This window comes from Passer montanus, unplaced genomic scaffold (genome assembly GCF_014805655.1).
Source record: "Passer montanus isolate IOZ18808 unplaced genomic scaffold, ASM1480565v1 scaffold11, whole genome shotgun sequence".
In the NCBI taxonomy this organism is placed as follows: domain Eukaryota; kingdom Metazoa; phylum Chordata; class Aves; order Passeriformes; family Passeridae; genus Passer; species Passer montanus.
This window is the reverse complement of record NW_024357613.1, coordinates 1,148,996-1,176,533: the sequence shown is the minus strand read 5'-3', so window position 1 is coordinate 1,176,533 and position 27,538 is coordinate 1,148,996. Positions and strand designations below refer to the sequence as shown.

Below are 27,538 nucleotides of genomic sequence, written 5' to 3'. Positions count from 1 at the left end.
CACAAGAAGGACCAGAAGGAGGATCTGGGAAAATACAGGCCTGTCAGTCTGCCCTTGGTGCCCAGGAAGGTTATGGAACAGCTCATCGTGAGTGCAATCACAAGGCACACACAGGATCAGACCCAGCCAGACTGGGTTTAAGACTGGACACAGCCCTCAGTGCCATGGTCTGGTTGACATTGTGGTGATCACAGGCTGGATGCTGTGATCTCAGAGGTCTTTTTCAACCTAAATGATTCTGTTATGCTGTAATTTTATCTTTATTTATTTCCTGGAGTTGTATTGCCTGCAGTTAGCATGTGTCTACCTTCTCTTGCTCTTAGCCTGACTTAAAACTGCCCTGTTTGCATTTCTTTATTCCCTTTAAGACACCACACTGACTCAGCAGGGCTCTCTCACCAAAATGTTTAAATCTTTTGAGGAGAACAGAAAAATGGACTCCTGGCTCTTCACTTGCTGCATGGGTGGCATGAGCTGGGATCCCTCAAGAAACTACAGCAACAACTGGTTGAGGGAAAGGGGTTTGCAGCCTGGAGGCTGCAAAACACTGCTGCTGTTACTGCTGCAGTAGCCATGCTCACCTCCCGCCTCTGCTCGCCCTGGAAGCTGGGCTGGAGCTGGAGGAGTATTGTGCATCCCCAGGACCAGCAGTGACACCAGGTGAGCCCTCAGGGACCACGAGAGGTGCAGAGGTGCCCTGGCCAGCTTCATACCAGCTGTGAAAAGCTGCTTGTGGAACCATGACTACTGCTTTTACCATTTCAACAGCAGGACAGTCTGGCTCTGGAGACCTTTTGTTTGGAGATGTCACTCAGAACCGAGGTTTTCCTGGCTCCTCTCAGAGCCTCTTTGAGCTCTGCCAAGGAGTGAAGCAGGACCAGGGAGTGAAGCAGGACCACACGGAAGGCAAGAGCCCTGTGGGGTGATGGCTCATCTCCCTGCTCTTGGCATGGAGAGAGCCCAGAGGGCTTTGGACAGAAGGGATGAGTCTGGGACTCACTGCCTGGACCCTGCTACACCTCTGTGCAAGCGTGGCTGTGATGTGCAGAGAGCAAATGCTGCGTGGGAGATGCCAGAGAGATCCCAGCTCAACAGCAAGGGCGGAGAGGTGCTGACCACCTGAGCAGGCAAGAGTAAGCCATTAAATCAGCCTGCTTAAAAGCTGCAACGTGGGCTTATTCACCTCAAAGCAACTAAGTGATATGCAGGATTTACTGTTTCAAGAAGGATTTCACAGCCTTTTTGTTGGCTTGCAGACTTAGATCCCTGTGAAACTCTATCACCTCCTCCCTTTCTCCTCCCAGCTCTGTTTCTCCTCTTTTTTTTTCCCATGTGCTTTCATGAAGAAAGTAGAGAAAAAAATTAAATAAAAAAAAGAGATAGGAAACATGAAATCTGTGAGACCAGTGGGAGGGAAAGTGCTTTTCTTGTTGCTCATTCACAAATGTTCAGCTGAGCAGGGAAAAAAAAAATCCCCACTGAAATCCGGGAATATTTCACATATAAATTTACAACTGCTGACAAGACAACCCTACATATTTCATTTACACATTGATAAGGAAAAAGTTGAAATGATAAATCAGCTGCAAAAAGAAAAATTGCTACAAGTATTTATTCTGGAAAAAGTGAATAAACAAGGGGATGGTATACATATATATTGGTTTTATATATTTTTAAAAAATGGTTTGGGCTTGTATTACTAGGAATTATATGCATAGGGAACCAGTGAATTATGAATGTCTTGATTTTTATTTGGTTTTTGCTTGCTTTTTCTTTTCACTGGCAACAGCAGCACACAGGGAAGGAGAATTTGATGCAAAGTGAACGACTGACAAAATGGGCCTTTTCATTCTCTTGTCCCCTCCCACTGTCACAGTGTCTAGACAATCCAAGTACAAAAACTGCTTGATTGCAGCCTCTTGTAAAATGTGACAGAGGGTGTTACATGCACACATCTTTTCAAGCCAAGTCCCTGAAAGTTGTCTGTTCTTGGCTCAAAGAAACTGCATCGTGGGGAGTTGGCTAAATGTGAGAGAATACATGTATGAGTGTACATGCCTAAAGTGATTTCAGCTTACTCAGGGGTTTCATAGACAATAAATATCACCTCCATTCAGACTCACTGGCCTTTGTGTCAATGAATGGAATCCAAAACCTAATCTCCTTCAATATCACAGAGCAGGATTTTAATATCCAAAAGTTTCATCTCCCTGCATGTCAGCATTTGGAGCTGTGGAAGGCTGAAATTATTCAGCCAGCTCTGAGATCACCAAACAAAATCTGGAGTTGTTTTACACTACACTCTCTAGAGATGAGAACACAATGTTGCTCATCCAACATGCTGTGTATCTTACAGTGAGGGATCAAGTTTTTAATCCAGCTCCACTAGGAAAGGCAGCATTTCTCAGATGTGTGAGTTATGGGTTGCACAGCATTATTACAGTCTGACACTGGTAATATTAAAAGGTATGTAACTGGCCTAATTAAAATGAACTTTTCTAATGCAAGTAAGTTGAATTTGGTTATTTTGAAGTTGTGTTTTTGTGGGCAATGTAAAATGTGTTTTTATGAAAACATAAACCCCTCCATTTTCATGGGTTTTGAGACTTCCTTAGAGACAAATGAAAATAAGCATTATATTATTTGTCTTCTTTCATGTCCTTATTACATTTCTTGGACTCCAACATTAACATTGCAAGCAATCCAACATGTGTCTAAACAGAAGAGTAGTTTCCACCCACATTGTGGAAACATTAGTCAACAAGGAAATAAAATTCATTATATCATTATTAATAATTTATATAGTCATAGCACCTTAATCACTTTTCAGTAGGACACAGATGAAGGCTAAGGAGAAGTATTAACATTATTATTATTACTGTAAATCATCCTCCTTCGGTTTTTCTTTTTGTTCTTGATACAAAATGGAAGCCAAAACTGAAACACGCAGCAAAGCCAGATATCCACACCATTAACAAAAATGAAAGCCATCTTCAGCTAGCTAATCAAAACCTAGGAAAAGTCTAAGAGTAGGAGGAAAATTCCTTTTTTTATACTTCTATTTTAAAAGTAAAAGCTCCAACATGTGATATCTGAAAAGCCAAAAGTATTGATTAACCTTTGCTTCTGCAGTAGTAAGCATATGGATGGGGGGAAGAATGGTGTAAATTCACTCCTTCCAAGCATCAGAAGTTTTCTCATAAGCTTTTGCAACTCACAGCTGAAAGTCTGAATTATGGTACATCTTCAGAACCTTCTTTTTTTAGAGTTGTAAGAGAAAATAGGTCCTAAGAGTGTTTGAGAGAGAGGTACTGGGAGATGCAGGGAAAAACCTGTCTACCCTGCACCCTTCAATCCATGCTGTGGCCTCTGCAGTCCAACCCCTTGCAGATGAAAGGGAACTGGCACAGGAGAGGGCTCCAGCCTGCTGAAGAGATGGAGAGCAGGTTCAGACCCAGCAGGGCGCATTCTCTTTCCTCCTGGACTTCTCGGAATGAAATCTGATGGCATATTTTTAAGATAACTTCTCTCAGTAAAAAACATGAAAGGATAGACTAGATGACTGGTAGCTGGCAACTGCCTTTTTTCTGACCAAGTCTTACAAATCTTGTCTGGAAAGCATCAGCAGGGAAGCTGAGTTAAGAAATAGTTATGTTAAAAGGAAATCAGAAGCAAAAATCCTTGGCTTTTATTCAGTCTCTGTGGTGAACACGCATGAATCAAACTAAGGGTTGCATCCAGCATGGCTGTGAAAAATGAAATCTCTAAGGGCCATCTTCTTGGTGCTTTATGTTTTGTTGAAAGCAGCACAGAACTATCAGTATGTGACATCAAATAAACCAAATGTTATGAGCTACCGTAGGATTTAATATTCAAAATGCCACACTCTCAGTTACCATGAAGGTTCAAGGAGGACAGAAAAGGCTTTCCAAGAATAAGAACTCCAAGAATTTTTAAAAGAGACTTTAAAAATGACTGTGGAATGCCTCCTGCAGGCTGTATATGGGAATAATCAACACAGAAATTTACCCCAAAGTTGAAATGTTTTGCTTTCCATGCCCTATTAGTAGCTCCTAGAGAGAAACTGATGGGTTAGGTACTTTGAAACACAACTCTGAGACACATTAAACTCCCCAGTTTTCTGAAAAGTCTCACTCACCCGCTTTGACCATTACAAGTCACTAGGAAGGCATTCCAACTTGGGCAACAAATAGGCACTTTAAACTAGTCTTATGTAGGTCAGTAATTCTCATGCTGTCTGCTTGCTGACCTCTCTTTGACTCATATCTATGCTGATGGGAGCATTTTGGATTTCCAGAATTAATACTGTGTCAGTTTCGAGCCAACTCAAATGAAACAGATGGAATAAAACAGCAGCACTTACTGCATTATTTTTTTGTTTTTATCTATTAACTCTGGGACATTTTAGAGGGCTGCCTATATTCCAGCTTAGCCAGTGATTCCCCAATTTTTAGGTCAGAGAGATACAACATATATTTTAAAATTCAAACTCCTGGCTGTTATTAATTATTTCCCAAGCTTGTGGGTTGCAGGTTACTATATATACATACAATTTTTACACTAAGGTCTGATCCAGAAAGAATATAATTACTGCATTGTGATAGATCCAGTTCAGCTTTGAATACAGCTGGAGATTTGTGTAGAATTCTTGCAAATCTACATGTGCACCACACTTGTCATGCTGCATTAAAAAATGTAAATCAGAGAAGACATAGTATTACCACTGGATGTCCTCTGACTGTTAAAGACATGCAGAAAATCTCACATACACAAGTCATGTTCCTGAACAAAAAGCCAGAAACAACCAGGGCAAAACTTCAAGTATGTTTCAAAACAACACTCAAAAATTCCTGGGCTGCATAATTTGATTTTTGAGGGAGGCCTTTAATGCTTCCCTCTCAGATTCTGCTTTAGTGGTCTGAGCAGAAAAAAATCCCAACAGCCCAACTGTTTATCTGTAGCAGTCAAAAGGCTGTTGCCCAGTGTCCATGGCCATCCATAGCTGGAAGAGCAGTCTCAGCTGAGCTCCTGCTGCCATACTGCCCTGGTTCAAAGCAAATGCCTCTTACAGTGCTGGATTGCTCTTACTATTGTTTCCTGTCAGCTTGCAGTTGCTTTGGAAGTCCTCTACAATGGTGGCAGAAGGGGTTCAGGAAAGGGAGCAGCTCCAGCTGCTGTGGAAGAGCAGACCCTTTGAAGTGCCTTGTTCTGCCCTGCTGTTCCTCACCAGTGCTGAGTGACTGGGGACACAGCCCTGGAAACAGCAAGCAGCTTCCTGACACTACAGACAAGGTTTAAGTTATAACACATGTCTGCAAAGCATGGCCCTGTGCTTGCCTTCCCTCTTTTCCCCTTTGGGACCGGAACCAGAAGACAGTTATGAAAAATGAAGGTCTGGGCTTCACCTTGCCCCTTTAATTTCAGCCAGCCTTGGGGGTCAGGACCAGGGAAGAGGAGGTGCATGTGGAAGGACTTCCCTGAGCTACAGCCAGAGCCTTGGCTTCTGCCAGAGGCTGTGAGCACAGCTGTCCATGGGGCAGGGCGAGTGGTTTCTCATGGCCAGGAAGGAAGAGTGATGAATGTCTTGGTCCCCCTCTGGCAAGAGATTTACTACAACCCAGACAATCTGTTTATTATCCATATAGCTATATGATCCATTTATTGCAAGTGAGAGAGGAAAAAGGAAGTCAGTGTTCCAGCTGGGCAGGAGGAACAATAACCACGTCCATGTGCTCTTTGAGGGCCAGTTGTGGTGGTGGGACTGGCTGGCAGCTGTCTGGGAGGACGTCACCTGGCAAGGCCACAGGAAGCTGCATTACCACAATGCTGTTCGAGCAGCCGTAATCAAAAGCTCCCCAGTGCAAGAAGAGAAGATAAACCCCTCCAAACTGCCCATGAAAGGACACGTCTCCACCCTTTTGGTTTTGTGCAGCTTCTTTGCCAGCCAAGTCTGTGAATGTCAGGGCCTCATCTTTTTCAAAAAACAGTGAATTCTCTTCCACTCCCTGTGATACATCCCTTTCAGCAAAACCAAGCCAGAACAAAACACAAGAAGCAATTAAAGGCTCACGCTGCAACATCTTAAAGTTACAGTGACTGAGTTATGCCTCGTACTGTCTCAGGGCTTTTATTACTTTGAAAAAAAGATGCCCTAGAAAAATGCAGTAGTTCTGAGAAAAGGTTCTTTGTTTTTGTGTTGTTTTTTTTCTCCTTTTCCCACCAACCTCCAAACTTCACTTGTAATCTAAAAGAAAAAGTCTTATGTGTAACTAACTTCGGAGGGAAGGCCTGCAGGTTTTATGCTAGTGAACTGAACAGCAAGTCAGACTCAAAACTGCACATAGGATTTTTTTAATGCTTAAAATATTTTAAAAGAATCTTTGAAATGAAGAACTAATGGCAGCAACTACATACAGTATACACACTGCTTACTTTAGAGTTAACCCCCACAAAGGACAGATCTATCCCCGGCTCTGAGAACACCATGTAAATTCAATGGTGTGATTTTGAGCTACATTTCTCCTTCATCAGGCTGCTTGTGGTAGCCCTATTCATGAGCAGAGAGAAGTGGTTGGATGGTCTGCATAAGCATTTTGAGCTAATGCACCTAAATTTTGAAGTGCCTTTTAAGTGTGTAAATTAGAAAACCTATAGCAAGAGAACAACTGCTGCAAATGCCAGAATAATTTTGTCTTGGAAAGAGAAGAAGTAAAACAGCGTCTCCACTGATTTCCTCTTTCTTTTCTCCCATTAGGAGAACAGAAAGATGATTGAAGGTTGATTCACACTGTTCTGATTTTTTTCCCTCAATTCTTATTTTTAGATTCTACCCAGGATTAAAGGGTGTTCATCTGACCCACAGTATGGGAGCAGTGCAGAGCAGAGTGCCAAATGTGAATCAGGATGGGCAGGGAAGGAAGGGGAGAAAGGGGAAGGACACAGTAAAGAAGTTCTGCCTGTTTGCCACTATTAAAGAGGCATAAAAAATATTTTCTCGCAAAAAAAACCCTCACTTCTCCTCCCCATCCCACTTCACTCATGCAGGAATAAAACTAACCCCTTCTCTGCCTTGTCTGATATCTGTGTTGTGACTGAAGAACTTGGAGGATGTGACAGCAATAAAAAGGGAACAAGCTGAGTCTCAAATCAGGAGAATTGCTTTGAAACCCTTGCAGACACCATTTCCTCCTGAAGGGGCTCTCATTTCTTCTAGGTTGCTACTACTAACATTTTAATAGAGTTATTTAAATACCTTATTTGTCCAGTTACACTGGGGGAAAAATACTCTTCCTAAAAATGAGCAAACATTTGCCTGTGGCCAGCCCACAAAGAAACCCCCCACTTTCTCACCATCACTGTAGCTGGCTTCATCCACAACAGCAAAGGTGCTGGCAGGCAGGGTCCCCGAACTGGGTGGCAACCACACTGTGATAAAGGCAGTGAGTGCTGAAGGCACTGACTATACCAGTAATGGGGACACACAGAAACCCTGCCTATGCTCAAACACCCACAGAAAAGCTCTCTAGTGAGATCTGTTCTCTCAAACCCAGCTGTTGCCACTGTGGTTTCAGCGTATGACAGCAGCTTACTGTCATACAGACGAGAGCTTAGGTAAGTTTACTGTGTCTGGACAGGGTTCAGTTCCACCACAGCATCCCAAACCCTGCTGTGTGTGCTTCAGCTTTGTGAGCACAACAACGTTCATAACTCACCCATGTTGAAGTTATTGCTGAGCAGTTCTTGCAAAGCATCAAGACCTTCTTAATTTCTCACTCTGCCACTGCAGCAAGTAGGCAGGGGGAGGTTTGGGAAGGGACAGAGCTAGGAAAGCTGAACCCAACTGACCAAAGGTATATTCTACACCCTCAGTGTGTGAGGAAAACTCCACAGAGGTTTCTCTGTATTTGAAACAAAAAGGCAAAACTGGGTGGTAATCTGGAGCAGACAGGGAGGGTTTAACTGAAAATGACTCTGTGATATGCCTTCTGAAATACACAACTCCTGACAATTCAGATCTGGAGATCTTGTCTGGAGTTCATCCCTCTTTCCTAGCACAAAGAGACAAAAAACTAAAGGCCACTGAAATTAACAACTGTGCTGTCCCCACAACACAGGGGACACATGTCAGATTTGTGGATTGTATTGTAAAGGGAAAAGGACCGCTTGATAGGGAACAAATTGACATTCTAAGCCAGGCTGGCTGGGAGGGTCAGGTCAAATAAGCGACCACAAGCACATTTAGCATGATATCGAGGAGAACATCAGCCAAAGCAAAGGCTGTGAGAAGATGACCCTTTTCAGTTGCTTATATGCTAATTACAGGATTCTGAAAAAAATGGATAACCCTCTATACTCCTATATATTTGCCTATAAAGTAGCAATGCAAAACAGTACTCTTGAAAAATAATACCTATATATAGACTATCATATTATTAACAGAAACAGCTGTAGCCAATTTAAAAAATCCAAATGGGAGAGGGTGGTGCCTGGCCATATGTGTCACAAATGACATCTGAGTGACTGACAACTAGGAAATAAATAATCTTGGAGAGTTACAGGGATGATGAGCTTCTTCAACACTTACGTACAAGAAGTACAAAATCCCTTCTTGAGTTACTCCAGAGACCTTGTGTCACTATCACTAACACAGGCCTGTCCTTTCTAAAGGGCCCCAAATGACAAGTTACTAACCCCTAAATTCAGAAAAGGATTGCCCTTCCTAACTGTGTGAAATTAAGCCTTGCCAATGAGTCATCTACAACACTGTCCTTGCAGCACCAAAGGGGACAGGAGCAGCTCGCAGCACGATCGGCACAAGGTGAAGAGCTGAGCTCCACCACACACAAGCTGAACCCCACGGGGGTCACACAAGCACCCACCCCACGTGCAGCAGGAGCCCCTCGCTTCCTGCCCCAGGCAGGGGCTGAACTGGGCAGGAGCTGCAGGGCTGGCACATACACAACTCACTGCTGGTACACCTGAACTGCCCGTGAGTCATACGTGGGCTCGCACAAGAGCCAGAGCATCCCCGCTCGAGACTTTGTCTCAGTAGAGAGGAAATGGTCACAAACCAGAAAGTTACTGGTTGTTTAGACTGAAAAGGACCAACACTTCCTGTGTAAATAGTTAATGTTGTCTGCAATCAAATCCAGACCAGAATTTTATGCAATATGTAAGCATACGCGCTTTAGAGATACACAAATTAAAATCCTAGTGCATGCTTTCTGAAAAGCAGTTTCACAAAACTAGAGTGAATGGGAGTCAAATCAGGCTGAAGGCAGAACATACAGAAAGTTGCTGACATCTGCAAGCAGTTTAAGACATTTCCTAAATGCCTACAGTCTTACAACCATGGAAATGGGCTAGATAAAAATAACACACAATGAAAAAAAACCCAACAGCTGGGTTTATCAGGGAAGTGAAAAAACTTATAAAATGTTATATAGAAAACTGGTACATGAAAGGGGAAAGAGGAAGAGATAATAAGAAGTAAAAAAAGCTAAAATAAAGATTATATACAGGAAGCAAGGAGATACTAGAAAAAAAAATAAAGGCACAGAAAATCAGAAATACATTTTAAATTTTCTAAGCAGATTATGAAAGATGAATCCTGAACAATAAAAACTGTAGAAACGTTCATAACAATATGACAGCAGCAGAAGTTACTCAGTAAATGTTTCCGATTAGCACACAGGTAAAAGGCTGGATGATCTGTTTATGATGATGGTAATGAAATAGCTTCCCACCACAGCAGCCCCTGGAGAGGGGATGTTAAGCAGCAGATAAATGATTCTGGGTGATTCACATTAGTTGCTAGAAATAAACTTGTCTCAGAAGGCTTACAGAAGTAGCCTTGGAGCTGCTACTGCATCTAAAGCAGTTCTTGGCCCTTGGGGAAGGACCAAAGACAGGAAGAAGGCTCATACTGGGCTACTATTTGAGAAGGGTAGAAAGTAATTACAGGCCAGCTGGATGAGTCTCCAGTATTTTGCAGAGGATAGCACAACCAACATCGGCCTCAATTAATAACTCTTTTCAAAGCTCTGTAATTAAAGTCAATTAACTTGGCTTTAAGGAAAATAGATCCTGTCAAACTAATTTGATGTAATTTCTTGCAAAAATTACAAGCGCACTTGATGAAGGCAGCATCGTTAGCAGTATTACAAATCTAAGTCATTTGACTAGTTCTGTAGCATATCTTTATGAATGCTTTGAAGCCTGCATGGAATGTCTCCATCTGTACAGGGAGAGCAGGTCTCCATTGGTGGAGAGCACCGTGTAAGATCTGTCTAAAACCTTAAACCTATTTCAAACTGAAGTCACTTTTGAGTCCACAGTCACTGGAAGTATTATTAGAAGTATTAAAAAGCTGTTAAATTAAGGAAACCAAAGTGTAACTGTAAATTGGAAACTATTAGCAAGCAAATGGGTTCCTGTTGGATTCCACAGGCATTGGTGATCATCCCTTTACTATTTAATAGCATTTCCAGTGACCTGGATGAAAGTTAAGTCATTGTGGTTAGACATGAGACTAGGAATGGCAGAAAACAAACCACAAAAGAACAAGCCTGACACAGAGCAACTGGGGTCTGTAGCAAGATGGGACAAACCAGTTTAGGTATTAATATGGCCAAGTACAAAATCACCTTATGAGAATGAAGAATCCAGGCCATACTTACAGGATGAGAGGGAGAGAGAGGACTCTATCCTCCGAAGCAGAGACTGAATGTGAGACCCGGGGTCCTGGGAAGCAATCAGCTCAACATGAATTCCCCACGCAAGGCTGTGGCCAAAAGGGCTAATGCAAGCCTCAGCTGTACAAACAAATGAAAATCAAACGATGAGTAGGTAGGTTACGGTGATGATGTATTTGGTTCTTGTTCATCTGCTTTGTGAATAACGTATCAGGTTCTGCTTCTCCATTTTACAATTGGAAAAACTGGTAGGGTGTTCAGGGAAGATAAATTAAATAATTGAAAACACTGGGCTACAGAAGGCTTCGTTACAAACAAAAATCTTAGAGGGAATTTTGTTATTTTGTTCATGGTATAGCAGTATTCTTACACTGAATAAATTTGATAACAGCAGACTCTGATCTAGTAAATGTAGAAATTACATCAGGACTGAAAATTATTCCAATCCAGGCTGTGAACAGGCAAGTTTGTTCTGCTTTTTCAGCAATGATGTGTTATAGCAAATTAACCAGTAATTAACACTTTGCACCACAGGTTATGAGGTCCTGCCCACCTCTGCAAAGTTGTGAAAGTAACCACGCTTGATTCGAGAAGGATGCATGCCCACATGGCTTAATTGTCACAAAGCAGGAGCTCCTGCAGGTGAGCTGAGTGGTCACTGCACCACACTGTGCCCTGTGTTGCCACCAAGAAACTCTCCTTCCCCTTGCAGGGTATTAATCCTGGCAGCCTTCCTGCTCACAGCTTACAAAATATCTCCAGGGAAACCCCAGGCTTTTGGGGATGAGGCCATTTCAGTACAGACGACACCCAACTGTCCATCTTCTGCAGGATCTTGAGGCAGCCTCTCCCCATTCCCCGCACCTGGCTGCACACCAAACCTCACTGTACAAAGATCCTCACACTGAGATGCCAAGGAAACCACTTTTAGGAAACCGATGGATGTTGTTACGACTCTGCCACTGAGAAAGCACCAGTGTGTCTTTGTTTCAGCAATTCACTTCATCTGCTGCGTGCCACTGGGACCCTTACAAAATATCTCCAGGGAAACCCCAGGCTTTTGGGGATGAGGCCATTTCAGTACAGACGACACCCAACTGTCCATCTTCTGCAGGATCTTGAGGCAGCCTCTCCCCATTCCCCGCACCTGGCTGCACACCAAACCTCACTGTACAAAGACCCTTACACTGAGATGCCAAGGAAACCACTTTTAGGAAACCGATGGATGTTATGACTCTGCCACTGAGAAAGCACCAGTGAGTCCTTGTTTCAGCAATTCACTTCATCTGCTGTGTGCCACTGGGACCTTGTCCCAGGGATCTGGCTGGGATCTCATCCCAGCAGCACCCGGCCACAGAAGGTGACCTCAGAGAATTATGCTGTGGAAAAGAATCCTCCATACCCCACTGGTATTTCCCCTCCCAAATTCACCCTTTCAGGATGAACTGGTGGACTAGCTACCTTCTTCATGGAAGTTCCTTATGCAGAATGAATGGATATGAGCACTGCTCCTGCAGGAACCTCCCAGGTCACTCAGGGCATCTACCTGTCTTCTCCTTCCCTTTCTGCATGCCGAGGGAACTGGGTCCTGCCAAGAAAGCTTTGGACTGTCTGTCCTAAGGCTGGGTTGGGCATTGGGGTTCCTGAGGACCATGTGTTTAGATGTGGGGCCCTGGTGACTGAATTTGCTTCATCTCATCAGCCTGCCAATATTTAAATTTGGTGTTTTTTAAGGAGGCAGCACAAGCTTGTGTGCATGCTGTCTGTCTTAACCCGGGCCTTTGGCCAGAAAGTATTAATCCTATCAATGTGGAAGAGTGGAAAGGCTGGAAGTGTTTGATTTGTGCCAGTTGCTGGCATCATCTCATTTTAAGCTTCTGGAATGAACCCATTTATGACTGAATGCTGCAGTGTAAATTCTGCAAATAAAACAGATAAAATAATCTCAATTACTTGAACTAAGGACTAGTTCACATATGCCACTCCAGAGATTTAGAAGGCGTTATTTCATACAAACATCTAATTAAATTTAATTATGGTTCTACAGTTATTTTTATGTTCAACAGGTGGAAAAAATGTGTTTTTCAAACTTTTGGTTATGCTCTGTAAGTGATGCCTTCTAAAACACAGCATGCAGAGCATAGTAAAATCTTGGTCATGTGTCACAAACATAAAAGAAAGATCCTGTCCTCAGTAAGCATGTAGTACAAAGCTTCTGCAGAGTGAATCATAGCAAGGAAGTTTGTACAAATTTTAGGGAGGAAAAAGGCCTGTCCAAGTGTGGTGTGTATGTACGTGTATGAGTACATGCATTCACACACCCCCCACTGCTTCAGCTCTGCTATATCCAGCATTCCTATCAACAGTTCCTGCCAACAGCTCCAAACTGTGATTGGCAACTCCTTAGTCACTGACAGAGCAGAAGTTTAGGGAAAGCTGATCGAGAACAAGGTTTCAAAGCTACTAATAAAAGATGAATCAGAGCCTGCAAAAGTAGAGTTTGAATTGTGCATTTTTGCATCTTTATATTTTCTGTCCTCCTGGATACCTTTTTCCCCCTCTCCCTCTGGCACAACCCCAGCTACATCCTACAGCATGAGGATGTTCTGTTAAGCACACTTGCAACTGTGTTTTTAAACCTTGTAAAGGCTTCTGTCAAAAGATGTACCAAGGATCACATAGGCCAGTCTCCAGGAATAGAATTTTACACATGAAGTAACTGTGATAATCTTCCTAACTATAAACGATAAAAACTACATAGAAGTAAAGGGCTTTAATACATGGATTTAAAAAAAAAAAAAATTGTAGTAAATCAAAAGTAAATCAGATGCAAGGCTTTTCCTTTTATTCTAGACACAGACACAGAATTAAATAGGAGAATGTGAAACTAACCATCCCATCTGCCTTTGTAATTCACCCAGACTAGACACAGAAATGCTATGGAATTTAATGCAATGAACCCCAGAAGTGTCACTTTCACAAATCTCAAGAGGCATCATTGACCTGAGGCTGGCTGCAGTTTCTGCCCCAATTCCAGTTTAATGTATTCCAGTCTGACCCTCAAGCGACAGAGCTGCTGGAGAACACGCTAAGAAACAAATGCAGGCAATTGCTTTGACATAATTCTTTTGGACGCAGGCAGATCGAATGTGCTGATGTCAACAGAGACCAGAAAAGAGTTTTATCCAATCTCCTTTCCTCACTGAAGAAAACAATGAGAGGAAACAAAGCACAACCCAAACCCCAGACAACAACATGCCCACCTCCCAGCAGCAATACTGATACATGCTGAGAAAGGGAGGACCAAGGAAAACGTTCCTGAAGTAGCATTTGTATGTATACACTGCATTTCATTTATAGCTTAAATTCACATGACTTGCGTATATAATTGGCTCTTGCACATAACATGCATGAAACATTTGTCCTATAAGAAATACTAATTTAAAACCCCAGGAACAGCCTAATACAGTCCTTTATGGCCACAGTACATTCAAAAGATGTTCCTAACATAGTTCCCTCTACTTTAATGTAAAGCACTCTTCTGCCCTTTCTCCCGTGCTTCTAAAATTTAGGGGGCAGCATGGACCTGCTCTCAATATAATTGTCAGGACTATACCTTCCTGCCTTGACACTCACTTAAATATTCAAGCTCTATCATGCTCTGGGGCTGCATAGTTTGAAGTCAGAGAACACTGAGACAACACTGACATCTTTCTGCACAGGGACAACAACAAAAGAAGCTGGGAATATTTTTTTCCATAAGAAAGATTAATTATGGTAGGAAACCAGATCAAGGATTCCACAATGTCTATCCTGAGAATAAAAGACTGAGCAAAAGATTTTCTTCTCCACCTGGTGATGTTGCTCCTGAAATGACTTCTGTAAAAAGGGGAAGACCCACACATCATTGATATAGTATTTCAGAACTCACCAGCGAAAATATCAGGGTTGGACGTGGCTGGTCCCTCAACTTTATACAATAAAAACCAAACAAAAAAGCAGATCTCAAGCTCATTTCCTCCTCTCCCTTTTACCGCTTCTCTAAGAAAGGCTTCCAGCTCTGCTATTTACAGTTTATCTTTTTCAGTCCTCCAGCTCCTCCCCCATCAGTCCATACAGAAAGATTGTCTGCAATGGTTTAACACAAAAAACAGATGAGATACTTAAGGCTTCCCCTTTCTGTATGCCTGGAGTGTTTCCAGGAAGAGAAAGTCTTGTGAGGATTCTCACTTTGCTCTTCCGCAGCTACTTGTATGGGTCACTCTACCACAATAAAAGCCTGCATCTGTTACCTGACCATGACTGAGAGACAGATGAAGATTACCATTTTTAATGGTAACTTTCCGTAGGAGGTGTGGTCTGAGAGAAGAGTGATCATGTGCACCAGCCACTGAAGCTACTTGATGTGGAACATTAAACCACCCCTACACAAAGTAGAAGCAGACTTTTGTCCCTTGTCTACTGTCCTTTATGTGACCTGCCCCCAGAATGTGGCCACAAGTTGAGGTCCACAGTTTGGCTGAGCATCAGAAGCCACAGAATCTTTTACTCTGTGCTAGGACCTGCCTAAGCATCACAAGGCTCAGGCAATAAGGATTTTAAGGCCACCAAACATCAGGAATTATATACAATTTAGTCATAAAATCATAGAGTGGTTTGGGTTGGAAGGGACCTTAAAGACCATCTTGTTCCAACCTTTTGCCATGGGCAGGGACACCTTTCACTAGACCAGGTAACTCAAAACCCCACCCATCCTTGCCTTGAACACTTCCAGGGATGGGGCATCCACAACTTCTTCAGGCAACCTGTTCCAGTGCCTCACCACCCTCACAGAAAAGAATTTCTTCCTCATATCTCATCTAATCCTACCTTGTTCAAGATCTTTATTAATGGCATAGGCAGTGAGATCGAGTGCACCCTCAGCAAGCTTGGGGATGACACCGAGCTGAGTGGTGCCATTGACACACTGGAGGGAAGGGATGTCATCCAGAGGGACCTTGACAGGTTTGACAGGTGGGACTGTGCAAACCCTGCATAATTCAACTAGGCCAAGTGCATGATTCTGCACCTGGGTCAGGGCAATCACCAGCATCTGTACAGACTGGGGGATGAAGGAACTAAAAGAAGCCCTGCGGAGAAGTACTTGGGGGTACAGGTGGATGAAAAATTGGATATGAGCTGGCAACATGGGACTCCAGCCCAGAAAACCAGCTGAATCCTGGGCTGCATCAAGAACCGGGTGGCCATCATATCAAGGGAGGTTATTCTGTCTTTTTACTCTGCAATTGTGGGATCCCACCGGGAGTTCTGCATCCAGCTCTGGGATCCCGAGCACCAGGCCTTGGACTTGTTGGAACAGGTCCAAAGGAGGGCCATGAAGATCATTAGAGGGATGGAATACCTCTCTTGTGCAGATAGGCTGAGAGAGTTGGGGTTGTTCAGCATGGAGAAGAGTCCAGGAAAACTTTAGACCACTTTCAAAGGAAGCTTACAAGAAACATGAAGAGAAACTCTTTACCAGGACCTTTAGTGACTTTAAAAAAAAAATAATCAGTTTTCAACTGAAAAAGGGTGGATTTAAACTGGATATGGGAAGAAATGTCTGACAATGAGGATGGTGAGACACTGGAACAGACTGCCTGGAGAAGCTGCAGGTGTCCCATTGCTGGAAATGTTTAATGTCAGGTTGGATGGTGCTTTGAGTAACACGGTCTAGTGGCAGGCATCCCTGAGCACGGCAAGAGTGTTGGAGTAGATAACTTTAGAAGTTCTTCCAATGCAAACAATTCTGTGATTGGTGATTCTGTTACTGAACTGGATTCTCACTTCCTATCACAAATGGGACTTAATGGTGCTGTAACAGAACGTGTGGAATGTGGGTACAAACTATACCACTGTAGACAGAGATAAGGGAAGCACCTACATTCCAGGACAAAGGCACATGAAGAAGAGGGGATTAAGATACTCACACGGTTCTGTCTAAATGCACAGATGATACAAAAGAAAAAGCAAGAACCAAATGCACTCATACCTTTACACTGCCATTTGTGTGAGGAGTCAGTCTGTTATTTCTTCCATACTGTAAAGCCGTGCTTGTTAGGACAACCACAGCAGTAGTTATGTAGCTCACGCTCACTATCTTTTCAGAGCAGGAAGATGCAGTCATCTGCAGTCTTCCAATACTTCCCTCTAAACATTCCCCTCTGACTCCAGTTTTCAGCGACAGCAGATTATTTGTTGTTTGTCTACTGCAGGCTGTTACAATATTTTTACAACAGGAAATGTGTGTTCCATACGTAAGAAGACTACACTTACAAGAAATAATGCAGGAAAGTGATCTAATTTCTCTTCTGCTTCCTTCCTTCTGCAGTGTGCTGCATTGAGATGTTTGTTCCAATACACAGATACCAGTTCAAGGCCAAGATTTTATTTACCCTGACTGTACAAAACAAGCCAGCACTTAAACTGCAACTCAAACAACTCAAGCTGTTGTGCTCCATTCATGTTCGTCTAAATGATTTAGGTAAGTGGGCTTAAATTTCTCTTTTCAAGTTTATTGAGCCTGTCTTATCCACGGCCAGGTATTTGTATGTCAGTGCCACAGATTTAAAACTCCTGTGAATAAAGAACACTTTCCAAAGTTGCAAACAGCAGAAAGAACAGGAAATGTCAATTTGAAGTGAACCTCAGTATCGAAGACTGTAAGAAAATGTCCATTGTGCTGCATTTAGGGAAAAGAACACAACATCTTCACTAAGCATTGCACCTACCCATGGATGTTACTCAGCTATCACTGCTGAACAAAGAAATCTGAGTAACTGCTACACTTCACTTCTCTACTTTTGGAAAGCCAGTTTTTAATTTAGGAAGTCTGAGCTAGCCTTTTAAGAGAAAACTTTAAAGCATTCTCCTATTTATTACTGGGACTGACAATACATGTATATAATAAGTTAAAAATTGCCACATGCAGCTGCCTCCAGTCTGCAACCTAAAAGCTGGCAAGAGACTCTATACTGCTACAGGGCCAAATCTGCATCAGGCAAGTTGTTGAATTTGGGAAGTTATGAACACCAGCAAATTCACAAGCTGACTATCACTGCTGACTGCTCAATGCCAAAGTTCTTGGAAAGGGATAAACAGATGGGTCAGGAAAGGACAGAACTCTGACTTGTATTGCATAGCTAACTATTGTCATTAGTAAAAATAACATCTGTGTTCATTTGTTCTCTATCTCTCATGCTGAAAACAGTCAGACCATTAAAACTCCCCACTGTATCCTGCATTTTTTGTAAGCTAAGACGACAAACTCTTTCATATTTACATGATAGAGAGGTATTTAAAACACAAATGAAATCAAGGGATACTTCCAAAAGTTATGTTTATTTTGTATATGATGTCAGTAGTGTATTCTTCTGGTGAGGCAATATTGTCTGTGAAATGCAGATTTCCCTATGGCTGGGCTGGAGCCTCTGCTTTTTGTTTGCATTTGGGCACTTAACCATCTTCCCCGAAGATGAAGCATGAAAAATGAGGCTCCATGTTTCCTTTTGTATATATTTTTTTTCAGATGCCAGGAGCATAAATATAAGCAAAAGAAGAGAGTCCCAACCTTGTCAGCTTCCCAGAACTATATTTTGTATGCTGGTGCTTTTGTTCTCCTGCAAGTTCAGCACGGCTGTGATGGCAGCACCCTGGATTCCCCCTGCCCCCAACAAGTGATACATATTAGTACATCTGTTTTCTCTGTAAAGTCTTTCTGCATTCTTTGCGGGGCACAGGAAGGATGTGGGCTCCTTTTCACATTCAAATGAGGCAAATTAGCCTTTGCCTGGTTCCTTCAGTATAATGCTTATTTTACATTTAAGCGTGAGAAAAAGGGAGGAAATAAACCCCAATATGTTAGGTGGGTTACATGTTCTATTTTGATGCAAGCCTCACTGAGCTTTGTTTTGTGAACTGCTTTCCACAGGAGATGATTTCAGGATGATAGTTTAATTAGTTCAACAGTATAATTATGTAAAATGACCAAATAGTCTGTACAAAGAAATAGCTGCCACAGACACATTAAACATGAGAAAAAGCTGAAAATGCCAACCTGAATCAGCAGGGTTCAGGCAATCCAGGGCTGGCCAGATTGAAAGCAGCACTGCAGGAGAAAATCTGAGTGTTCCAGTGGAAACTAAGTTGAACACAATCCAGCTCCCTTATGGCATGGCAAAGGTGGCCATCAGCTTCCTGGCTTGCATCAGAAAAAGCGCTTCCAGCAGGTTGAGAAATATGATCCTTCCCCTGTATTCAGCACTGGTAAGACATGACTGGAGGGCTGGATTCAAATTAGGGATCCCTGAAAATTTGGGGCTTCCTTGTACAGAAGAGATATGAACTTATTTGAGCAGATCCAGTAAAAGGGCCACAAAGAGGGTTAAGAGTTTCGACCATCCATCCTACAAGGAAAGGCTGAGAGAGCTGGGACTCTTCAGCCTGGAGAAGAAGAGGCTCTTTTAATGTGTATAAATACCTCATGGAAGGCAGTAAATGAGACAAGGCAAGACCCTGCAGTGGTTTCCAGTAACTGGTGATGGACACAAATTAAAGTACAGGAAATGCTGATTAAACATGAAAAAAAACCCCTCTTGTACTGTGAGGGTGCTGAACACTGGTACAGGTTGCCCAGAGAGGCTGTGGAGTCTCCATTGCTGGAGATATCCAAACCCCACCTGGATATGACTCTGAGACACCAACTTCAAGTTGGTCCTGGTTTGAGCCAAGGGCTGGAGTAGATGATTTCCAGACACCCTTTCCAACTGCAGCAGTTTGTGATTCTGCCAGGTCATGTGAAGACCTGCTGCACTTACAAAAATCCTCCTCTCATTCCTTTTATAAGACAGAGACAAATGCAACAATTCAGTAAGGTAACAAAAGCGTAGTACACATTTTGCAGGGAAAAGGTGTGGTTCAGAGTCCCTCTTTTTTATGTCCTCCAATCCAAGTGGTAAAGCTAAGAGATGGGATGCAAGGAAAAACCAAACAACTGCTTGGCAAACTGTGCTTTACCCCCAACAGTTAGCACTAGGTGGAAATTCTGTGCATTCTCTTTGCACTACAGCAACTTCTTGCACAGTTAATGCACCCTATGCACAAGGTAACACACCCCACATAGAGAGCAGAGAATGAAGTAGTCAGGCGCTGTAAATTTACACTCAGCTTTCTGACAGAAATCTCCTCAGGCAAGAAGCCCTTAGCTCTGCTGACAGTCGTGTGCCAGGTTTGACAGGTTCTACTGAGACCTGGCAGAAGCTCTGACACACCTGCTAACGCATGAAGCGCTTCACCCATCTCGGCTGCCATCCTCAGCCACAGCTCTGGGATGCACCAGCCCTGCAATGGGCTGTGCCTGTGGTCCAGAGGCTTGCAAAAGCCATGTCCCAAGTCCCTGCTCTGCTCACAGACTACCCCTTGAAATAAGTTACTTGCTGTTGTTCTTGATTTTCCCCCTGTTCTGACCTGAGTCATGTAAAATGCACTTTCCCCTCAGCCTGCGTGAGCAGAGCCCTGCCATGGCCTTCTGCCCTCTCTGTGAGAGCCCTGAAGCCTCCTGTGACACAGAGCAGCAAGAGTTCCTACACCCTCAGAGCTGACACTGCTTTTTCAGACACCTGGCTGCACAAAGAGCACAACCAGCTACTGTTCTCACACACCTCTCTCTGCTCCAAAGCCAAAGCCATCCAAACTGATCAGTCTAGCAGCACCACAATGTGTGTCAGCCTGAACTCCCCTTCACCCTCCATCTCCCTCCTTAAAATAGTATCACAAAGCTCCAACTCAGAGATCTAGAGTAAAAAATAATCCAATCTAGATTTAGATCCAGACTTCCCCCAAAGCCTGAGCAGTCTCAGGCTCTAGCTACCCTCAAGCAGTAGGAGTAGAAGAGCTGCTCAATTGGACACTGAAGCCTTTTACACTAGTTTATTCAAAGGTGTTGTGGTAAAGAGGTAAGTGGAGAGCCTGAATAATTCAGAAAGATCTCAAAAACAGTGCAAATGAAAATATACTTTAGGCATCCTAGGATCAGTCAGTTTCTCTATAATGAGGCATCCATAACACTTTTAATCCACAATTTCCATTTTAGCCTGTTAAAATAATGAGATTTATTATTCCTGTCACATGTCCTTTCTGAAGACACTGGGAGGGTGTGGGAGAGGTAAGAGAGAAAATCAGTCACCACTTGCCAAGAGTAGATTAAGCACTCAAAAGTTATACATTCATGTATAAATTACTCAAGGGAGTTTCATTTTTTCCTTTCCTCCTAGCTTATATTTTTCTCTTCCTGTCCTGCAGCCTTGTTCCCACTGCTGTCAGTAACCACCTGCCTGCAGAGGACAAGCTGGGCAGTAGCAAACAATTCTGGATCTTCCCCCCTTTCATCATGAGAATTCATTTGGACTCTCTTTCCCAGACCTCAGAGCATGCCTGATTCCTGGGAGCAGAACAGAGAACAAGAACAGAGTTAATCTTCAGCAATGTGATAAAAATCACTCTCTCACACAGACAACTGGAGAGGGATTTCAACAGAACTGTTGTGCCAAGCACCTGATAGCAAAACCTGAAACTGTTGCCAACCCACACCTTCCTGCTCACAGACACAGCTTGCTCAGTCTCTCCCCAGCACTCCCACTTCTCTACTAAAATCTAAGTCACCACTGAGCAAACCCTCTCACCAAAAAGAGAGACCACTCTTTCTGTAACAAAGACACAAGCGTGGCTGCATTACAGGTGGGCTTACCTCATATTAGTTTCTGGGTTTTTTATGATTAAAAAAATAGTTGTGGAAAGCGCATTAAACAACCAGACTGGAGATGGCATAGGAGGACAGGACACAGGGGCATTTCATGGCTTTGGTGCAATCTAAGAAGCCTCCAACGAGCAGGCAGGTGAGCTGAGCAGCTGGGAAGGGAGGGGAGGAGGGGGCAGCAGGAGATGAGGAGAGGGCTACCAGCAGCTTGCTCTCCCAAAGCCAGTGCCAGCTGGCAGCTACATGTTGCTGGTTGCGTGTGGGCTGTGAATATAACAGAGGAGATGAGCCTTTAGGGGAGGAGCTGTCTGATAAATCATTAATGAATGAAAATATGAAGTAATCAGTCTGCCTGGGAGGCAGAATCATCTAATGATGAGGGTGATGGACTAGGAAGCAGGAGATGAGGTTCCTATCTCACCCACAAGACCGCTGGCACACGAGCTCCTTTTGCTGTAAGAAGATGCAGCCCACTTCCTTACATTGAAGGGCATCTTTCTTAATACCAACACAGAAAACCCACAATCTAGGTGATAATAAAATTTACAGCATCCTTTGTGGAAACTGCACCTCCAGCTTCTCTTTTGTTGCAGGCAGTGCACAAAGAACCAATATTCCTTCTCAGAGACATCTTCACTAAACCAGATTTTTTTTTCAAAGCAATAACAAAACTGAGCACGACCTTTCAGCAGCACCAGTGGCATTTAATTTTAAATCGATCAAATACACACACAGTACTAATTACCCATGGGTGAGGTTTTTTTTTCTTTTTAGCAATCAGACTGGCTGCTGGAAATGTAATGGTATGTGTCTGTGTGAACAGGGACACTCAGCTTTCTCTGTGCTCTCCAAAATGAAGAGGAAAACGCTTGAGAAATGATGTTTAAAGGGGCATTTGTGTTTGTGGGGATAGCTGCAGGGGCACCAGACACATGCAGTCAGAAAGTGATGAGGTTGACAGAGGAAGGGGCAGGAGGTTAGCACAGTTTCTTTTGCACAAAGACCTAGCAGAACGTGTCATGCTGCACAAAATCAATACAGCCCTTGCACGAACAAGAAATTGTCAGGTTTGTACAGTTCACAGGCTTATTTGGAAAGATGCTCACAAAGGTGATTCTTAATTTTTATGAAATCTTTTAACTGCTCTCTTTCCTCTGTCTTAAGATCCATGAACCTTCAAGGCTATTGTTTTAAAACAGTGTTATTCTAAAACAAACACCAAAGACACACTTGGCACAAATTGAAACCATCTAATGTTGGCACATTTGAGGGATAAGAGGTGCAAGGGCTTTATTGACCAATGTACTTTAAAGATTTTCCAGAGTGAACGATGCATAGACTGTAGCAGAAACCATAAATAGAAGGCACATATGGCCAAGACAGAGACAATGTTTATAGAAACTCAAACAAGCACCTGAGGAGATCTGTGGTTTTTAACTACCTACCTATTTGTGGCACTGAAGTCCAGTTTAATTGTTCTGCCAAACATTGCTGAGCCACAACACGTTTATTATAGTTTATGGAAGAACCTGCTCAGGCAATTTTACAAGGAAATTGCCTGTGCCTAATCTAATTGCTAAGAAGTAGCTAAAATTACATTAGTCCTGGATAGAATAAGAAAGAAACAGGAAGCTCCAAAAGGTTCAAGAGGCATCACAAGGCTGTTCCTGTAAATCACAGCATTGCAGATTTGAAGATGAGATCCCTGGAGAGGCTCCCAGTCACAGTCAGACACTGTTTTTGGCCCAGAACAAACATAACACAGGTGAGATGACTTACAGCACATAAAAGTATGATTTCTCACATACTTAATCTTTCTTCTAGTTACTGAATACATTTACATAATAAGTGGGGTTTGGAAATTACCCACTGATGAGACAATACAGATTTAAATGATCTGCAGTGTCAGTTTCTTCTACTTGCAAGCTTTAGCAGTCCTTGCAAAATATTTAACTGGGCTCCACTGAAGAATCCTATTTCTCAAGATTTTGTTTAATCATAAGATAAGCAACACCTATAAAATTTAACAAATGGATTAGGGTGGCTTAGATGTTTTCAGACTCTTGCAGACTACTAGCATGTAATATTAGGAGGAATTATTTATGTAAATTAAAATTTAATTGGAGGTTGCTGGACATGCCAAGCAAGCTACAGTCAAGCTTGTTAACACAGTAAATGTGTCATTACCTGCCACATAATCACAGAAGTACCTCTGGAGAGTCACTTACTAGTTTATGTCTTGCCAAACTAACCAAGAACAGATTTCTGACAGCACCAACAGCTACTTTGACACTTTGTATGAGCCACCATGATTTCAACTGGCATACAGCCTGTTGTTTTGCTCATGTGTTCTGGGTTAAAAATAAAAGAAAAAAAAAAGAAAATTATTTTAAAAATCAGCTCTCTTCACACTCCCCCACTCCACTGACACAGAGGAGCCTAGAGCAGAGAACCTCAACTCAAACTGGTTAAATACAAGAAAGGGCAAGTTGTGAACAGACAAAGCAAGCTTCAAGGGCATTTCTCTCAGACTTTCACAGTTTTCTGGTACTTCAACCACCCTTGACTTGCAGAGCATATTAAATTTGCTGCTCTCACTGTCCACTATCATTAGAGAGCTGTCCATCAAAAACCAGATTTCTATGAGAGCTGGTTAAAAACCTGAAGAAAATATACAACTAATTGCCAGCTGTGCCTAGGGGATCTTCTTCCTCCACCCTGGAACAGGAAAATGGTTTTACATTTTTTATTGTGCTTTTACCAGGTTTTTGTTTTTGTTGCTTTGTTTGTTTTTCTTTTATTTTCTTGTGTTCAATAGTTAAGGAGAGTTCTTGTCTGGGTGACAAGTAAAAGCATCTCCAGCCCAGTGGAGCCTAAAGCCACACCATAAAGCTCCTGGAATTTATCCCAGACATGAGATTCAAAAGAGCATAGCAAGACATTGACTACATTCATGAGTAGCTTCAAAAAGAGGAGAAATATTCTGGGCAAAAAAATATCCTGAGAATTGCTGGTTACAGTGGAAGCAGAGCAGCGTTGGTAACTTGACACAAAAATTCTCCACCCAGCAGCACTCTTACAGCTCCTACTGAAGCAGGATGGTGTCCTGGAATGGTACTGGACTCTCATAGTATTGAGCAAGAGTTTTCTTAGAGAAGAGGTAGTTAAAAGTGCAGCTTAGGAATTTTTTATTTCTTTAATCAGAAGCACAACCAGGGAAATATTTAATACAGTAATAGAAACTATTGATCTTAACAGAAATACTTCATACAGCAATTAGAAGAGCCGTGCAATATAAATTACTTTTGTGCTGTCTCAAACACATGCCTCAAAACAAATCCCATCATTTTCTTTTGATTTCTGCAAACTGTAAAAGGGGTCTTGCAACACCAAAGTAACAGATCTGTTTCCCACAAAATTTAAAATTAGGGTCTCACGTACATTCATCCAAATCACTCATGCAGGAAAGTATGGATAAAAGCAGATGCAAGTTAGGGGACCTAAAGTGGATGGTAAAGCAAGCTCTTTAACAAAACCAATATGAACGTGAGTTCTTCCCAAAGACCACTGGCTGTGCACAGCAAGCAGCTCCAGTGCTTCCTCCCTCTGCCTGGAAACAGAGCTCCTTCCTCAGAGCTCTTCCCAACATCCATCCACCTTCTGAAGTGTTTTCATGCTGGGCTGCTTTTTGCCTGCTAGGTAATACATAGTCCCTTTGCACACTGCTGCAAGAGATGTTAGGTGAAGGGTGGATGAAGGGTGCTACACCTTTTGCTGAGCATAATCCACGTGAAACTGCTCAGAGCACGGCAGGAGCCGCAGCTCTGTGCAAGATTCAGTGTTGCTGATAGAAGCCAATGGCATATTCCACACACATGACTGGACAAGCAACTGTGTCTGGATAACAGCACACCACATGAACAGGGTGACATACACATGGAAGGCACATGCTGCACTAACACAGAAATGGTGAGCACGTTAGTACCAACATGAGAGAATTCTGTTTTACACTAGAAATGTAGCTTGTGTCTTCAGCATACTCTTGTTTCCTTGGGGTGAGCAAAAGGCTGTTGCAAACAGCCTCATAGTTCAATACAGGCTTCCCTTCTGCTTTGTCAGCTTTGATTAGTGCTCCCTCTCTGTCATCTGAAACACTTGGCTTATAAACAGTCTAACCTAAAAAAGAAAACGAAGACATGTACTGTAATTTACAACTGTGCCTGATAATCCCCCAACACTATCTAATGACATACAGGAAAGCCAGTGGTTAAACTCAGACTAAGCCTCCCTGTGTAATTACAGTCAGTTAGAGGGCAAAACCAAAGAGAAAAAACATTCAAAAAAGCAATGGAATGGTCTTGGGCTTCTACAAAGGCATTTAGCAGATACCAAAATGTTCATAATGGGTATCTTAAAAATAGGACAGTGGATATTGCATTGTCTTCCCCACCAAAAAATATGCCACTTCACTTGTATACAAATTTCTTTCCCTATGTTTTGACACATTTGGCACAATGACCATGGTAGAAAACAATGAGAAGCCTACAGCATCTATCAGCTGTCAGTCTCTGCTTTCTATATGTCTAAGCATGTATTTTGAACTACCCTACTCTATAGATAGAGCAGAATTTCCTGTAACAGATCTTTCATCAGCCTCTGTCTGACAAGAATAAAGACATGTAGTGGCCTAAATATTTCTCATCAAAGGATGTAAATGGAAGGAAGTAGGGGAAAAGGGGATTATGTTTGATAGTAAATGGCATGCAGAGACACTAATTCCCTAATATTGAGGAATTAGAAGAGGAGGAAAAAATGGACAAAAACTCTTAAGTGTCACGCACAAGCAACAAATATAATGGAAAATGAGGACTTCCCCAGACTGATGATTCTGTCCAATTACAGCTGACCAGACTCAGCACCCCTCAGTAACAGATGCTGCTGACTGATGAAATCACTAGCTTATAGCATACTGTACTTCAATTTGGTGTAAGTTTCCACTGAAGAAAAAGACAAACTTTTAACTTTTGATAAGCAGCAAAACAGGACAAGAGAAGACCCAAAATCCTGTTTCCATAGTGTACAATTGAAGTTTTGTTCACATAGAGTCTTCTTTCTATGTAGCATCTTAACTGCTTGAATGGGAATGTCTGTTAACCAGGGATCAAAGTAGTTAACATTTCAGATCCTATTTAACATCTATGTCTATTTTTAACTAATAATTTCACAAAGAATCTAAAATGTCTTGTGCTATTTTTATCCTTCTGCCTGAAAAGTCACTACCTTTAGTTATCATGATTTTGCATAAAATGAAATATAAGGTAAGAAGTGCAGTTCAATTAAGTAACAAATTAAGCACAAAACTTATGTCAGTAAATCAATGCTATCTGAAATCATAGAATCACACAGAATCAATTAGGTTGGAAAAGACTTCTGAGATCGTCAAGTCCAACCTATGACTGAGCACCACCATGTCTACTAGACCATGGCACTAAGTGCCACATCCAGTCTTTCCTTAGACACCACCAGAGATTGAGACTGCAGCCCATTCCAATGCCCAATCACCCTTTCTGTGAAGAAATTCTTCCTAATGTCCAACCTAAACCTCCCTTGGTGCAGCTTAAGGCTGTGTCCTCTCATCCTATGGCTTGCTGTCTGGAAGAAGAGGCTGACCCCCGCCCTGGCTTCAGTGTCCTTTCAGGTGGTTTCACAGAGTGGTAAGGTCCCCTCTGAACCTCCTCTTCTCAAGGCTGAACAACCCCAGCTCCCTCAGCTGTCCCACACCTTACTGTCACTATCCTCAACTCTACACAGTCTGAAAGCTCCCTAATACACAAAGCCTCCTCTCTCTTCCTGTCCCTTCTGAAGAGCTTGTAGCCATCCATGGCAGCACTCCAGTCATGGAAGCCATCCCACTATGTTTCCATGGTGGCAGCTATGCCACAGCTTTCCTGGAAGGTTGTTGCAGGATTCAACACCACCTTGTAAGATTAGGAAGACTAGTGCTCAGCACAGCATTCAAAACCCTGGCAGA

General features: G+C 42.6%; 1 protein-coding gene across 4 annotated transcripts in view; it reads right to left on the bottom strand.

Annotated features, from left to right (window-relative positions):
- The window catches only part of FYN (FYN proto-oncogene, Src family tyrosine kinase), a 78,462-nt gene that overhangs the window by 43,402 nt on the left and 7,522 nt on the right, over positions 1 to 27,538 (bottom strand). For 3 of the 4 annotated variants that reach the window (XM_039728414.1, XM_039728384.1, XM_039728405.1), the window contains exon 2: positions 10,701 to 10,835. The exons of the other annotated variant lie outside the window; for it this stretch is intronic. The gene's annotated coding sequence lies outside the window, so the exon portion shown is untranslated. The remainder of the gene's footprint in view (positions 1 to 10,700; positions 10,836 to 27,538) is intronic. 4 annotated transcript variants of the gene reach the window in all.